This window comes from Aedes albopictus, chromosome 1 (genome assembly GCF_035046485.1).
Source record: "Aedes albopictus strain Foshan chromosome 1, AalbF5, whole genome shotgun sequence".
NCBI lineage: Eukaryota > Metazoa > Arthropoda > Insecta > Diptera > Culicidae > Aedes > Aedes albopictus.
Genome location: NC_085136.1, coordinates 161,880,075 through 161,898,280, shown reverse-complemented (window position 1 = coordinate 161,898,280; position 18,206 = coordinate 161,880,075). Strand labels below are relative to the sequence as shown.

Genomic DNA, 18,206 nt, shown 5'->3' with positions numbered 1-18,206 from the left:
GTAGCTCAAGCCCTCAGCGCCTTCCGACGTAAGTGGTATCCACGACCACGGGATATCGAAGGCCAAGGACGGCTACCCGACCACCCTGTCAACACGCTTCGTCTTCCGTCAGCTCCGTAATCTGCCATCTCGGATTTCTTGATCAACGGCAAATCGGTCGCCCCGGCCGAACATCGTCCACGTGTCGCCTAGCCACCTGGCCACCCAACACCGGCCTCCCTCATCTTGGATTCATCGACCGACGCCCAATCAGTTGCCTCAGTGGGCCACGAGACGCCCGTTGCCGCCGTGCTACCTGGTCATTCAATACCGGCATCCCTCTGCCCGAATCCTTACACTGACATCATATCGGTCGCCGTCAGCGGGCCACGAGGTGTCCGTTGTCGTCACACGCTATGTCTGAACCAGCAGATTATAAAAATTGCATGTACATCGGATTTCTTTCCATAAAACATCAGTATTCAAGCTATATTTTCATTTGCAGAAGGTTTCAAAATATTCTATCGGGGAAATTTCGATTTTTCCATCTTTTTGACCGTTTTTCATACAAATTTGCTTGAAATCCTCATTTTTGGTCAATTTCTCTCCCATACAAAATGTATGGAAAAATTTTCACCGATAGAATATTTTAAAACCTTCTGCAAATGAAAATATAGATTGAATACTGATGTTTCATGGAAAGAAACCCGATGTACATTCAATTTTTATAATCTGCTGGTTTAGACATAGCGTGCGTCATTCGTCCACGTGTCGCCGAGCCTCAGGCCGCCCCAACCGTACTCCAAAGCCAACGTACACCCCGCCGAACGACCTCCACACTTCGCCACGAAGACCACCAACGGACACCATCATCACTGTAAGTTGAATATATGCACCGATTGTTTTCTCCATAATCGATCCATTCAGGTCCCTCGTGCTTCGAAAACCTCCCCAACGCCATACGCCCTGAGACCTGGGACTAAAAGAGGTTTTGGATACCCACCCCGGGAGACAGCCGTGGCTTAGACCACCTGTCTGGGGCTTAAGTCGGTGCTCTTCCAGAACCGAGCAGTCCCAGGGCCCAAAATTAGAGTCATGTACGGTTCAGTCTCCTTAAGTTGAATAATAACAACTATCCCCCCAATAAATTTAAGGTGGAACTCAAAATTTTCGCTTTTGTAGCAGATCTGCGATAAGCGTTTCACGGATGGTGAAGATATGTCAGAGAACATGTTTGCCATGGAGGAGTTGTCAGAAAGGCTGATGAATGCAGAGAATCTTCAAGTCTCGATGATTTTAGGGAGTCCGCTGAGCTTTTAAGATACCTTGACGACTGCCCTTGAGAGCCGGTCAGACGCTGGAGCTCGTACAGAGATAGCTCGATAGACGAGGTCATGATTAAGGTGCATCCGGAAACGACCATGTCTTGAAGGCTGCTGGACTACAAGGCCGAAGCAGCAATTAGAAGAGGCTTCTGATTTGTCACCAATGCCAGAAGGAGGGTAATACGGCAGTTTAAGTGCCCGCTAGTAATCCGAACGGCGACCCAAAGGAAAACAGCTCCGGAAGAAAAGAGAAGACTGTGTTTCGTTTCCTTTCGCGACCGGCGCGTGGTGGTTCGACGCCGTGGCTTGTGGACTCTGGTGTGACTACACACACAGTTGCCGATTGGAGCTTCTCTAGTGAACTGAACAGTTGTGACATAAAGTATGTGACACTAGCCGACGGAAAATTGACGAAAGTGGAAGGCCAGGGTGTGGCACAACCTTGCTATGAACTTGTTCTCGGTGCCGGCGATAGTGCAGGTCCGTGTATGCAATTGTTTACAAAGATTGAACAACAGCTGCTAACACGGGCCTGTCTTCTCCATAGAAGAACTTTCAAAGACTCGAAAAAGCTGGTTTAAGACGTCAAATGGAAAGGCCCATGCCGAAGTGGTTTTTGATGCTCGTGTGTGCCGAATCACGTGTGACGGAACGACGGTGGCCGTGGCAACGTTAAAGCAATGACTGCATCAGCAACCGAATGAGGTGGCGTTATCTGTCAGCGGTCATCACGATATAGACTGTCCGCACATAAGGTTCAGGCACAGGGACACGGCAGCGATTATTCTAATTAAGAAGAACTACCTACCTGTTAAGCGGTTTGGAAATGTTTGAGTGTGGCATTGAAGAGCCTTGCGACTGAAGGGGAAGAGCTCGTGGACCCCGTACCCTAAGGAGTAAGGAATCGTCAACATGCACAAAAGCGACGATGGACATTGAGAACACGGGCATGTGCGATCCGGTTGAAGTGCCATCATTCAGCGGATATCGTCATTAATAGACATGGTGTACCTACTCAAACACAAGTCAGAGGTAGTAGCCAAAATTCGGGAACACGTGAAAATGGCAAAATCGGTTCGGTCAGAAGCCCAGAACAGTACATGCGGATCGAAGAGAGTTCACCGGAAAGAAGCTGCGTGTATTCTATAGGAAGCAGTGAATGCAGTTATGATTTTTTCATTAATTGGCTCGCACTTGTTAGCGTCGCATGTTCCTGGCCGCCAAGTAGGAAACCAATCCTCGGTGTCGGAGAACGTTGTGGCCTCTTATACCGAAATACAACAATACCTGTTTTGACGGTAGCTTGTGCTCTCGGAAGTTAGGCCAACGTACTTAGTCTCATGGTGTCGAGTCGCGCCTCACTGGCGAGTTATGCCAACTTGCCTTGCTGAGTTAGTATTAAAACATTCACGAGCTCCTCCTAACACCAAGCTCGCTCACTACCGAGCTACCTTTTCTACAAAGCTCTTCCTAACTCCAAGCGTCATCCGTCTCGTGTTCATTCTGCAACCCTGCTTCTACGTCCGTTGATCAGCTGGCTCACACGGTAACACGCAATGCTAAAAGCACTGAGTTCGGTCAATGATGAGAGTGCCACGGATGGGCAGTTGGCCAACTATCACATTTTTTTAATTTGATCGGTGTGTGATCAGAATACTTTATCCATATACATACATACATTTATTTGTTCAACATCATATTTAAGACAAGACATAATCAACAATAGTACGCCACAATACTCGGTTTGTGGCTGCAGCTCTCCAACCTCGGTCGCGCCCAATGCTCGCCAGGTCACGCTCCACCTGGTCCGCCCATCGTGCTCTCTGCGTTCCACGCCTTCTTGTGCTAACCGGATCAGTTGCAAACACCAGCTTTGCAGGATTGTTGTCCGGCATTCTTGAAACATGCCCTGCCCACCGTATCCTTCCGGCTTTGGCCATCTTCTGGATGCTGGGTTCGCCGTAAAGTACAGCGAGCTCGTGGTTCATCCTTCTCCGCCACACACCGTTCTCCTGCACACCGCCGAAGATCGTCCTTAGCACGCGTCGCTCGAAAACTCCGAGTGCTTGTAGGTCCTCCTCGAGCATGGTCCATGTCTCATGCCCGTAGAGGACCACCGATCTTATTAGCGTTTGGTACATGGTGCATTTGGTGCGTGGGCGAATCTTTTTCGACCGCAGTTTCTTCTGGAGCCCACAGTAGGCCCGACTTCCGCTGTTGATGCACCTCCGAATTTCACGGCTCACGTTGTTGTCAGCCGTCAGTAAGGATCCGAGGTAGACGAATTCCTCCACCACCTCGAAAGTATCCCCGTCTATCGTAACATTACTACCTAGACGGATCCGGTCGTGTTCGGTTCCACCTACCAGCATGTACTTTGTTTTTGAAGCATTTACCAGTCCGACCTTTGCTGCTTCGCGTTTCAGGCGGGTGTACAGCTCTGCCACCTTTCCAAATGTTCTTGCAATAATGTCCATGTCGTCCTCAAAGCACACAAATCGGCTGGATTTTGTGAAAATCGTTCCCCGGCTGTTGAGCCCGGCTCGTCGCATCACACCGTACAGAGCGATGTTGAAGAGTAGGCATGAGAGTCCATCACCTTGTCGCAGTCTCCGGCGAGATTCGAATGAACTGGATAGTTCACCCGAAACCCTTACGCAGTTTTGTGCACCGTCCATCGTTGCTTTAATCAGTCTAGTCAGTTTTCGTCCATGATTCTCTATAGCTCTGCGTGGTCGACACTGTCGTATGCCGCTTTGAAGTCGATGAACAGGTGATGCGTTGGGACCTGGTATTCACGGCATTTCTGGAGGATTTGCCGTTTGGTAAAGATCTGGTTCGTTGTCGACCGGCCGTCGATGAAGCAAGCTTGATAACTTCCCACGAACTCATTCGTTTTAGGTGACAGACGACGGAAGATGATCAGGGATAGCACTTTGTAGGCAGCATTCAAAATAGTGATCGCCCTGATGTTCTCACATTCCAAATGGTCGCCTTTCTTGTGAATGGGACAGATTACCCCTTCCTTTCACTCCTCCGGTAGCTGTTCGGTTTCCCAGATCCTGACTATCAGCCGATGCAGACAGGTGGCCAACTTTTCTGGGTCCATCTTGATGAGTTCAGCTGCGATACCATCCTTACCAGCTGCTTTGTTGGTTTTGAGCTGGTGAATGACATCCTTAACTTCCCTCAGAGTGGGAGTTAGATCATTTCCGTCCTCCGCTGCACTGGCGTCGTCGTTTCCTCCGTTGACGTGGGCTCCCGTGCAATTTTGAACCCAGTTAGTATGACTCGAAAATGATGGCGGCGGAAAAATCCCAAGAAAATGACCACGTGACATATGGACGGTCCCTTATTGCATATTCTTGAGCTTTTCAGCTACCTCCCGATCACGCAATTCTACATATCGGTCCTTGTGTTTGCTGCTTCGATATCTTCCAAAGTACTGAACAACAACCGTTAATAAACCCTCAAGACGACGTTGATTATGAAAGATTAAAAGCATAACAAGCACGTTTTCGGTTTCTTCAGCCTAATAATTCTGAGATATTTTTATGTATGCATTGTTCAAAACACATTTTTCACTAAATGTAACGCGGTAGCAATGTGACCTGACCACGTTTCGAGCGATGTGACTATGTGATGTAAACATTTCTGTACAAAATACAGCCTACTACGTTACCGAGCGTCAAGCATCCAAGTAGGCATTCACGAACGAGAGAAAATGCCCATGAGTAGAGAGTAGAAAAAAACTCAGATAAACAAAGCATAAAAAAAATCATCGAGAAGTGACCACATGTTGCTGGAAGAGTGGAGGTTGTTTGCTTTGCTTTACGCGTTGCTGCACGAGAAGGAGACAAAAGAATAACAGAGAGAATGTGTAAAAAGTAGCACACTGACATCAGCCAGGGAGGAACAACAACAAAACAGCATAATCAGTGAGGAGAATGAAAGAAATCACCCCCCTGTTCCTCGTTTGCCACCCATCCATCTACCACCCCCATTGATTGCCTCCCGAAAAAAAGCAAGCAAGTCTGCCAACACTCCCGCAGCAAATCGATTTGATTTAGCATCTGAAAGTGGATTGTGTGAATATTCTTTTGCTTTTGTGTATGGTTTGTCAAGATTTTCATTTCTTTCTCCGTTTCACTGTGCTCTTCCCATCCATCCATCATCATTTCGAGCGGGTGTTGAACGATCCGTGGGCCGCGGCCTCGCATCGCGTTTATGCTCTCACATATACACCACACCGTTGTGCGTTTCCATACAACACAGGGAGGTGAATTTATGTTTCATGCCGTAGATTTGAATTGAAATAAATTTGTTTTGGGAAAATACACTCTGAAATGTACAAGAGTCTTTTCTGAAATTGAATCAATATTTTCCCGTGCTTGCAATGAGTGTTATGGAATTTTAATAATTCGTTTGATTGATGTTTCCCTGATAAACTAAATACTGTAAGGAGTATCTTCTCGCTTTGTCCGTCGGAGAACCCCTCGCTGAAGTTTGCGGCAGTGTTCAAATAATCACACTTGAGTGCAATCTCCTGTATACTTCGAATTGTGTTATTTCCACACAAACTCGCTTTACATAACGCACACCACTGTTAACAAATGTGTTAGTGCACACTACCACACACCATCAGAAATGGAGAGAAAAATAACTACACGCACGCGTGTAGTTGTGAAGTTGTGGTACCCCCGAAAAGTACCTACCGACACAAAGAAACTCTGACCTGACAGTAGGTAGCATAATTTTGAGCGAATGCGAGGCTCTAGAGCGACTCGGCCGTTCATTTCGTTTCATTGACACACGCCGCTTCGGTCAGATTTGCCGGTATCGAAAAAAAAGTCATTGAGTTTAGTTTGTAGTGTTGTTTTTGTGCATTATTATCAGCGGTGGATAATCAGTAGAGTGAGATTCGTGTTTTCATTTGGGAGAAGCTTTTCCGTCAACTTTCTATCTCCATTTGGAGCTGAATCGAAGGACAGCACAAACAGCAGGTCATACGGAAGGAAGTTCTAGAAAAGGCAATAACTCCGCATCGGCTGAAGGAAAATTACCGGAGCGCATTGAATCAGATTTGGTGAGTAAACTGTTGGATATTTATATGAAGAGGTTTGTTGATGTTTTCCACCACTAGTGTTCCTGCTGGAGAGGGGAGGGAGAGAATGTGTTATGATAATACAATCACTCTACATTTATGTATCAGCTCTGAAGGAGGGATGAAACAGATACCGTAAAACGAGGTATCTTTGATACCGTAATCTGGAGGGAAGCTGATCAGTTTTCCTTTATTCTTTTCAATAAAATCAGGTACAATGCATATGATTGTTAACGAATATTTTTAAAATATGTACTGAGTGGACCTGCATCAAGTTTCGTAAACGAAACTCTTACAAGAAACTGCTACACTTTGTGAAAAATGTTCAAACGGCCAAATATGAAATCTTTCAATCTGCGAGTGAAGTTGATCAACCAAAGATTTCACATTCTGAGATTGGAACATTATTGAACAAACTAAATTTGATAATGCTGAAGCTGAATAAGTTCATAAAATTCTAACAACTGGTAAATGTTGTATGTTAAAAATAAAGTAAAGTTTAGTAAGTTACAAACTGACCCTCATAAAACGCCTAAATCGTCTTACTTTCACAAACATGTGCAATTTTCAAACAAAACTCACATGTTAATATCAATTTTAATTAGAAGCTATGTTCAATAAGCTTACCAAAAATGAATAAAAGTGTTTTGTGAGTCAGCCCAGTTAGTGAAAGACTTTCACTAGGTGGGCTGAGTTGTCAGCTGTCTAACAATTTTTAACAATAGATATTCAGGGCTACCAAAATCGACTGTACGAAGCGTTGATGGTAGTCGATTTTTTGAAAGACAATCGTTTTACCGAGTTTTAATACAAATTTACAAAAAGTCTATATTTTTATGTAAAATCTTAAACAATTAGCTTAAAAACATTCAAAAATCCTTCAAATATATTCAGACTATTGAATTACGTCAAAAAATCTTCCATTGAAACATAATTGTAACGTAAGTCAATTGTCTAAAAATTGACTTAGTTATACATTGCAGCAAGTGCGCAAAATAGGTCCCCCTGTCCAACTGATCCAAGACTCTATATTCTCATAAAAAAATTGTAGATCGATCAATTTTGAACAAGATAGTACAGGCAAACAGACATAACACTTCGAACATTTTACGATTCAAATCATAGTCACGGAAACATGTTCGCCCAATGCTAAACGAACTGAGTTTGGCCAACCATCAGCTAAGTGGCGGTAGTGAGCAAACGTCAAACTCGGACAAAAACTATGCGAGCGCCGAGGATGGCCAGTTGGCCAACTATCGTACATTATCGGTGTACGATGGGAATTATCAGAGTGTTACGTCTGTTTGTCCGTGAAGATAGCTTAAGACAGTGTTTATGTAGATTAAAAGATGGCCGATCTAGAGTAAATTTTCTGAATTAGTTCAGGGTGGCTCAAGAAATACCGCAATACCGGTTTTCTGGCTGTAACTTTTTCAGTTTCAATTTCCCTTGAAAATCACACAAGAAGCATTTTCAGAGCATTTGAAACGCATCGTACCCAAATTGATTGATTGATTTGTCTTTATTTAAGAGACTTTCAGCAAATATACTATATTAACAATATAGGTAACTTCGTGTTTTCACATACAACGGCATGGAGACGCCGTTTACGAATGATTACAGCACACCCTGTTGTCAGAAAAAGTCAATAATTGTATTTTGATCAATTTTAGTTTACCGTGCAACGTGACATTTCTCGGAAAAAGATGTTAGGGGTGTCGAAGTTTTTTGTTCCCAAATAATCGATTAATAAATAATCGATTTTCAATAAAGGTACACAAACAAAATAATATTTCATAAGATGACATCCACGAATATATCTGTAGAAGAATTTGAATGCTCCCAATTGTATTCTCCGTTCAGTTGAAACCCGGAATTTTCGACTAGCGAAGTTGGATTTTTCTTCAAATCCGTGCGTCGGACCTAACTTCGGAAGTGATGCGCTGTATAGCGGACCAGGTTTACTATACAGGGCACCACTTCCGAAGCTAGGTCCGACGCACGGATTTGGAGAAAACTCCAACTTCGCTAGTCGAAAACTCCGATTTCAACTAAATTGAGAATAACGTCACCGAAATCGTTTAACTTCGAATTTTAAAATTTTCACTCTCAAAATTTACTTATATTTTGCCCTGGCGTTTGCTATTTTCCTTTGACAATGGCTTTCAATATGATCTTTCTTAATGTCCACGCTGACCTAGACGCTGACATACATACATCGGATTGGATATCCTACCAAAAATCCGGAAGATCACCAACCAAGTGCACGTCAAATTTCTTGTGGCAGAGTGCAAGACATTGCATCCAAGGGTGCACAAGCTAATGGACCGATGCACGAACTTAATAATTTCAACGTTTGAGCATTCCGTGCTTACAACAAATGAGCTCCGGGACCGGACCTGAGAATGGAACCCGTCAAATATAATTTCGATTAATTTCGTTGTTCTTCCGAAGTGAACTGTGAGTTTATTCGAATACTGATTGTTTTATTCCGGACTAATCGGTTTCCTTTGTTGTTGGATGTGTGAACATTGTGCTGTCAAAGATTGCACATTTACACGATCGTAGCGAAATCCTTGAAAAGCTCAATATTTTATAAATATACAGTCATGGGCTTCTGGGTGAACTTCAGTTAGTAAAAATATTCTAGCAAATTCACCTGCTGCAGAGTGATAACCCTCCATAAATTTAGTCAGGCATTCCATTATAATTATTATAGAGTTTTGGCACTTCTCAGCAAACATTGCTGGAAACTTTCACCTACCCCGGGCAATCGGAATGCCAAAGGTTATTAGGCTCTGTGGATCTCATTAGCCGGTTTGTTAAGCTTATCCTAATGAGTCTGCTTTGGATGTCAGTTGTGGTGATTCAGGAACCGCCTAACTGTACTACAGGTTCCAAGAATTACCGCTTTCAGTAGTAATGAGCTGAATTTTAGTATGGTGAGGAGGTCAATTCTCCGTTTCTGCAATTAAATGGTGCAAAAAGCGTGGGTATTATGATTCCTTGCCTAATTTGATGTTGTTTGAGCAAAACTTTGGGTAACTATGTTGTTTATGTTGCAAGAAATGGAGAAAACAACAACACTGTTGCCCAAAATTTTGCTCAAACAGCATCAAATTAGGCAAGGAATCATAATACCCACGCTTTTTGCCCCATTTCTTTGCAGAAACGGAAAATTGACCTTCTCACCATACTAAAATTCAGCTCATTACTACAAATCAAGTACTTCACCGATCTGTCCTATTCTGAAATGGATCCCACAAGGAAATTCTTGTGTAATTTCCGGAGAAAATACCGTTCATAACTCGCTAACGGAATCGTCTGTGTTTTAGTCTGTTATGAACGTTTATCAGTTCAAATTTACTTCATATGTCGCACGAGTCGCGACTCGATTTGGTGCTGCGACGATAATATACGCCAAAAATTGTTTATTACGGAGATTCTACCTGTTTAGACTCCTGCGCGAAAATAAGTTGCGTGAATTTTTCTTGCGTGGGCCCACAGATATAAAAACAGACCACATGCAGGAGAATATTTTACGCTGCGTTGTTGAGGGCACCTTTGGCAATAGTGTTACATTGAAAGCAAACAATTACCCATGCCAAAAATAAGCCTAATCATTTTTTTGCGCCAGAATCTGTATCTCCGCAACAAGCAATAAGAAGAAAAAATTGAATTTGTTCTAATTAAATTTCTAATCAAATTTTGAGTAGTTAAAAAAAATCGATTAATGTTAATCGATTATTTCAGAAGAAATGGGCATCCCCACCTTGCAATGACAGTTCGACAGAATAAACGTCATTCGGATAGCGCATGCATTTAGTGTGTAGTAGTACCTCTTCTGACGCTTGGTGGCGCCACATTCACTAAAAAGGTGTCGCCAAAAAATCGTAAGAGTGACCTATATTGTTAATATAGTATATTTGCTTTCAGTGAGGTGCACAAATTGTCGTTATCTCTTAAGGTGATGCGGGGCACCATGTTGATTTTCCTATCTCCCCTTTCTTTCTAACAATTTGCCTCGCGATTTTGAAGATGGTAATCTCGATTTCTATCGCACTGAAAATGCTGAAAAACAATCAGCATATGCACTGCAAGTGAGCATACACACTTATAGGTTTTTGTTGCAAAATATGAGGTAGAATCTGCACGGAGAAACTGTAAAACTCAAAATTAGGTACTTTTAAACTCAATTTTGAGTTCTTTTTCATCTCCCTTTTCATGCGCTCTTTCTATTGTTGTCAGAGAGTGAAGAGAGAAACAACCCAACTTTTGCAGTTCCGTGCGTCAAGCCAACACTGAGTTTCTAGCACAGTACTCAAATTTGAGTGAATACAACCTAGTCAAAATTTCGGTTGGGTGGAAAAAACTTAAAATTAGGTATTTTTTTCACATGGAAGCAAGCGGGAACAACCCAACAAAAACATCGATTCCATCAACTCAAAATTGGCTTGACGCACGCAACCCCGAAGTTGGGTGGAAAGAACTCACTTTTGGGTAGTTTCGTCTCTCCGTGTGAGATTATCATCTTAGTAGCAACAGAGCAATGGCGAATATTTCCTCGATCATCCCGTTCGTGCTTAACGCCATTTTTTGTTTTGTTTCGAATCGTTATTTTTGTTTCTTCAAAAATCATACTTTATTTAAATGATGATGTTACGAATTGGGATCTGGATCCGTTTTCGTTGGTTTATTACGAGTCAGGGCCGGCTAGATAAAGACAAAGCTTTCAAAAATACACTTCGAACAGACCAAAAATCGAAACGGACTTGACATTGGATTATTCTGGAAGTGCATCACCAAAGGTAACCCAGAACCAGAAATGCCAGGACACTTTGAGTTACGCTGTAATGGATGGCGCTAATTTTGTGAGTTGTCGCAATCGCTAGCGTTGTACGCATTATAAACAATAGGATACTGCAAGATGACGTCACGAAGCCGTGCACTGACAGTTCAGCGAGCTTGTTTACATGGACTTAGTCTCTGGCGGAGATCCGGCAAAACTGTTTTTCGATACAATTTCAGTAAAACGGTAATTAGACGATTGGTTTTGTACTAGTAGAGATGAAAATGATCGATATTTCCGTATCATAATGGATTCGGGACGGAAAACGTAAATTCAATTTTCGCCGCTCGTTAAAATTTCTAACACCTTGTAAACAAGCTCGCTGAACTGTCAGACAAAGTGAGGTTAGATCAGGTGCTTGCAGTACCCTATGGCAACATCATGGACGATTCGATATCAACAGACGAATGGAAAACGTCAATGGACTTCGGGTTAAGACCAATGAATCCACCCAACTAACAATTGCAAGTCACAAACAAGCAAGCTTGCTGAATTGTTGCTTAATAATGGTAATGTTAGCTGAACAAAAATTATGCTCAACACATTACTGTTTAAATGATTTTTTAATTGAGAAAATAGTCAATGTTCGACTTACCTCATCGGTATCAACAATGATAAATTAAAACACTTTTCAAAAGTTTAACAACAAATTTATTCGACAAGCATTGATTCCTTAACAAAAGAGTTTAACAAAACATTTGTCTGCATCTTATTAAGCTGATGCATCGATAAGCATATGCTCCTGAACAATGTGCTTTCCACTTGTCAAATAAACGCCTTCAGCCCGTCATAGTTTGACTCGGAACTTTGTTTGGATTAAGGGATAAATCATGGCTAAAACTGGTTAGACAATCAAGTTATTAAAGAACCAAAATATTAAACGAATCACATAAAATAAAACAGAATAGAATTATGTAGTTTAACATTGAGTGCCAAGAGACGTAATCAACGTAAAAATGAGGCATTTATTTATTATTATTAGTCTGTAACAAGATATCTTGTACCTTAATTATTATATTTTTTATCTTCCGCAGCAGTTCGATTGTACGAGACGCTTGGATCGATGCATTTGACATTTCACTGCGTCGTGTTTACTGAATATTGATTTCACAGTCACCTAGATAACCAAACAGCATTCAGAAATCGACACATTTCAAGTATCCCTAAACATCCTTATGCACTATTTATCGAACATAATATCAAGATTTCATGACAAAAGCATAAAAAAAATTGCTTAACGAATCTTCGACTGAGCATGAGTAGATTACCTGAACAGATGCTGTGAATGCACCATGTCCAAGACCATACCGCACCACATACTGTCATACATTTTTAAAGATCGATGTTTAATAATAAAAATAAAAACATATTCATATCGCAATTAGTTCGTCTGAAAACAATATCTTCAATAAGGACCAACACTTTTTGGCCGCATTCGATACAAGTTTTCTCACCGTGCGATGAAAATACTGTCAGCGAAATCAGAATGGAAAACACGTGTTTTGGGCTGAACAGCTGTTGAGTATAAGGCGTTGTTCAGTTGATTACCACGTGCTGTGCTAATTCACCACTGCTGAACACAAGTTCAGGAGTGATCATTATTGAGTCATGGGAAGATTATGTTTTGCTTTGGGTGCTGCATCTCACCATCTCTAGGATGGCGCAGATAGGAAGGCATGCGGCTGGTAATCTATAGGTCTCGAGTTCTAATCCGGATTTAGGTAATTTTATATGTAATTCTTATTTCATAATAGGTGTTCTCAACATGAGAGCAAATAATTACTGTCGTGAGAGTTCAACATTTTTGCATTTTATTTATTTTCAGTCATTTTTTCCAAAGCTGAATAACAACTTTCTTGTCATTTATAAAACGCTTTGAACAACAAAAAATTAAGTTGGTGCACAACATGATGCTTTACAACTTCTCCAAATTTGTGTGAACAACACCCGAACATAGGTTGTATGTGAAAATAATTCAAATGTTATTCAACATTATGCTGAATTAATTCGTCATAATGGTGCCTGTTAAATGAGTGATTGTTGGTTGGGCATGCTCCAGTACTGGGTTGCTGGGTTTATGTTCGTCCAGGACGAACACTGAGGTGCCTAATGTGGAGAGCCAACGACGGCGCATTCTTCAAATATTTTTCGCACACTATTTGGAAGCTCGGTAAACGAAGGCGCTGTAGGTGTTGCCACGTGCAGACGTGTTTCAAGCTGCGTTGCGTTGCGTTGCGTGATAACGGAGTAATTCGTAGATTGCATATTGAAAGTTGTCATGTTAAAACTTTAATACTTGTATTCTAATTGCTTATGGAATGCTATTTGGGAAGGAACAGCTATCCAATCAGAGGTTGAAGTAAAAAAAAAGACATGAAAACTTTCATTGCCAGCCACGCCCATCTTCTCCGTTACTTTTTTTTTTTTTTAGAAATCAATGGACAATATAAAGAAGAATGTTTTATCTAGTCTGTAAGTAGGGTAACGGGCTTGCAGCCTATAGTCCAAATACAAATACAAATACGAGGATAGGAAAGGATGTGATGATATGACACCTACTTTACAAGAGGTCAGCGACTCACCGACGCACCCATAAGTGTCAAGGAGATGGATATTTGGAATGGGTTGATTGGGGATTCACTATAAGCGAGTGATGCGACAAGATTCAGATTATGTAAGTGTATTTGAGTAGATCATGTAAATGTGTTGGTGTGATTGTAAATGTTTCAGTATATTCAAACACCAACGTTGGGAGTGACATAGCTAAGAAATGTTGTCACTCCATGGGTCTTTTTGCTTCTGGGATGAGGCACAGGCATTTACACTGTTTCCTGGCTAACAAGCCTTGGCTTAAGCGACATTGCTCGCTCTCTGAAATGCTACAGTGCTAATGCTCTACGGCACTTGGGGAATGCTACAGTCGATTGAATAAAAAACATCGTTTTCCCATAGTAATTCCCATACAAACTTTGAAGGGCTTGTATCAGGTATCAGTAGGTCGGCTCCAGAGGCACGTTCTCCTCCATTTGGGAAATTTGTGCCATCGCCATGAATACGAGCCTATTCATCATTTAACTGAGGGAGAGCGAAGGGAGGAATAAGGGATGGATAGGGAAAGGGGAAGGCAAGGGAATAGGGTCGACATAATCGCATAAGCGTACCACAACGGGTTCAAACAGCGCCCTGAAAAGGGCACTATAAAAACGCATAAAGCGTTAAGTAAGCATGTACAGGGGATGGCCAAAATGTTTGGGATAGGCAACTTTTTTTCTCTCACAAAAAAATTCAACATGCTATAACTTTTCATAGAATGCATCAAAAAATCTCAAATTTTGACTGTTTGTCAATGTGCATTATTGATACAAATTTGGGCTCGATTGATTAATCTTTCGCAAAGTTAGAACCGTTAGAGTAAAACACTATTTTTTAGACAACTCATTTTTGAGCTGTCATATCCCGGAAACCAGAGAGCCGAATTGATTGAAATTTTGAACGTACACTGACAATATACAAATGCTTCACAAACTATTAAAACTTAGATACTTTTTGAACGTTTAAATAAATTATCATGAATTTACGCTTTTTGGATTTTTCTCGAAAAAATGTAATTTTTTTAAGTCAATGTCAATAAATTTTCGTGATGATGCCCAAAGATTTTCCACTTCTGTTCTAAAGTTATCTTTAATCAGATATATTAAAGCCTATTAAGATTAAAGGAAGAACACATTTAGTAATTTTTGTGTGGAATTGTAAATTTGACTAGTTTTCCTCTATATGGGTAAAAATTTCAACCCGGTATAACTTAATTCGCCGTGAGAAAATATTACATTTTATAACGTTGTATTAAGTATCAATATACTGTTGATAAACGTTAAAAAATTCGTTTAATTCGGTTCACTGGTTTCTGAGATATGACAGCTTAAAAATGAGTTGCCTAAAAAATGGTGTTTTACCCGAACGGTTCTAACTTTGCGAAAAATTAATCAATCAAGCCCAAATTTGTACCAATGATGCACATACAGGGGATGGCCAAAATGTTTGGGATAGGCGACTTTTTTTCTCCCACAAAAAAATTCAACATGCTGTAACTTTTCATAGAGTGCATCAAAAAATCTCAAATTTTGACTGTTTGTCAATCCATTATGTGTGCATCGTTGGTACAAATTTGGGCTCGATTGATTAATTTTTCGCGAAGTTAGAACCGTTCGCGTAAAACACTATTTTTTAGACAACTCATTTTTGAGCTGTCATAACTCGGAAACCAGTGAACCAAATTGAATGAATTTTTTAACGTTTATCAACAATATATTGATACTCAATACGACGTTATAAAATGTAATATTTTCTCACGGCGAATTAAGTTATATCGGGTTGACATTTTTACCCATATAGAGGAAAATAAGTAAAATTAACAATACCACACAAAAATTATTAAATGTGTTTTTCCTTCAATCTAAATAGGCTCTAATATATCTGATTAGAGATAATTTGAGAACAGAAGTGGAAAATCTTTGGATATCAACACTAAAACTTATTCACATTAATGTAAAAAAAATACATTTTTTCGAGAAAAGTCCAAAAAGTGTCAATCCATGATAACTTTTTTCAACGTTTAAAAAGTATCTATGTTTTAATAGTTTGTGAAGCATTTACATATTGTTGGTGTACGTTCAAAATTTCAATCAATTCGGTTTACTGGTTTCCGAGATATGACAGCTCAAAAATGCGTTGTCTAAAAAAAGGTGTTTTACCCGAACCGTTCTAACTTTGCGAAATATTAATCAATCAAGCCCAAATTTGTACCAATGATGCACATATAATAGGTTGACAAACAGTCAAAATTTGAGATTTTTTGATGCGCTCTATGAAAAGTTATAACATGCTGAACTTTTTTGTGAGAGAAAAAAAAGTTGCCTATCCCAAACATTTTGGCCATCCCCTGTATAATAGGTTGGCATGCAGTCAAAATTTGAGATTTTTTGATGCACTCTGTGAAAAGTTATAGCATGTTGAACTTTTTTGTGAGAGAAATAAAAGTTGCCTATCCCAAACATTTTGACCATCCCCTGTAGCTACTTGCCACAACGGGTTCAGGACAACAGAACATCCTGAAGGTTCAGGTTTCTTAGGTCAGTTTCACTTAATCAAGTGTTTACCGAGTACTCGGAAACGCAGTTGTGTAAAAACTGGGTAGTTACATATCAGATGATTCAAAGTTTCACAGTCGGATTCTCAGCTAAGATATACAAATGAAGCAGCCTGTTGAGGCTTGTTATGGACAAAATCATAAGTAGGAAAACCACATTGAGTTATCTCAATTGCGTTTCTGCTACGAGATTCCTTAAAAGTCATGACAAGACTCCCGCATGGGGGCATCCACAAACACTCAATTTCCTAATCGCTTCTTGACGTAATGCCGAGAAGAGATGTTGGTTGTTGAGCATTTGGTAAATCCAATTGGAAATCATTGAAAAAAAAATACGACAATCCATGCGGCTTCCAATATGGAATCGAAAGGTACGTGTTCAAAAGTATTCTGGAAACCCAAGAAAACACCCAAACAAAATTGTTTTTGAATGAATGCTTTTCCGATATCGTAAACAACATTGTGTAAACAAATCACAGTGGACTTTCCATTTTGGTAAGCATGTTGGTTCCCATGGAGAGGCATGTTTGCTAGAAAAACATCACGGGTGTGATGCTCGACAAAACGTTCTAATCACTTCAGAAGAAGGAGGTCAAATTGATAGGTTTGATTTTCATACGAAGACATTATCCCCTTACGGAATAAACTTGATAGTATAATCCCACCAAGATTTGGGAATAGCAAGGCTGCAAACAAGCAGTTTTATCAAAACATTTTGGGGTTCGAGGCATGACACGCAAGATTGTCGTTTCAATTTTACTGAAAGTAGCAAACATCGGGTCAAAACGCAAAATGTGGAACCATATAGGTGTTAAATAAAACATTACATCTACATAGAAATCCTCCCTACAAAAGTAAGGTTCTTGGACCAAAGCTGTTCTTTTATGCTGAAGATTGATCTGAGCTGTCATAACCATAGCCACTACCCAAACAAGGCACGATCAAACTCTTACAATCACAACACAATAAAAAAGAGCAGCGATAAAAACCAATTCGGTATCGATTGAAGAACGCCAGAGACGAACATACACAGAGGACACTGTGAAGAACGCATAATGCGAAGAGCCATATAGGTTATAATTAAAGCTAATAAACAACATACTAATAATTCCACCCTTATTGAGCCTTGCAGTTGAGGCTTAAGAAGGATAGCAGATTATCTCGGAGAAACATAAGGTCAACTGCACCATTGCTCCGGTTAGCGCAGTAAGGGCAGAATACAGAAAACAGACAGGGCTTGTGCAGTCTCAATGTAAAACCAAATGAGCTCAAATTTTGGGAGAAGGCATATAATCTGGTTACAAATCGAATGAGAGGTGTGGAGCTAAAACGATTTTTTGAACTACGCTAACTTTTATGTTCAAATTTCTAGAAATTTTTAAAGACAAATTGGATTACATACCTCAACAACCCGTTCTGCAGTTTGGAGCATACCCTGCATTAATGTTTCTCATACGATATCTCATATTTCGTAATATGCTCATGTAAAGCGAAAATTAGGAGCATGTAAACGCTACTCTTGATTACGCATCTGTTTGCATTCAACGCGAGGTCGAAACATTGATAAGATAAGCGACCACAATGATATAAATTATTTGTCTTGGTGATTATCTTCCCTTCCCCATTTATTGGGAATTTAGTTAGGTATCTTCAATAGTTGGATACTTGTCTGTTCTGTTCCTTGTTTCCGCAGGTGGCACAAATTACACATATGTATGTAAGCTTATACAAGATCGTTAACTCAACCCCCAGATAATAGGGGACTACCGTATTTATCAGTTAAATTGATAATATCAATCAAGC

At 40.5% G+C, this 18,206-nt stretch overlaps 1 protein-coding gene and 1 long non-coding RNA gene across 4 annotated transcripts in view; one reads left to right on the top strand and one right to left on the bottom strand.

Annotated features, from left to right (window-relative positions):
* Positions 1 to 18,206, bottom strand: part of LOC134285238 (uncharacterized) — a 227,301-nt gene that overhangs the window by 12,369 nt on the left and 196,726 nt on the right. The gene's annotated exons all lie outside the window — the stretch shown is intronic.
* LOC109427676 (TOX high mobility group box family member 4-A) overlaps positions 1 to 18,206 on the top strand; it is a 370,265-nt gene that overhangs the window by 343,061 nt on the left and 8,998 nt on the right. The gene's annotated exons all lie outside the window — the stretch shown is intronic.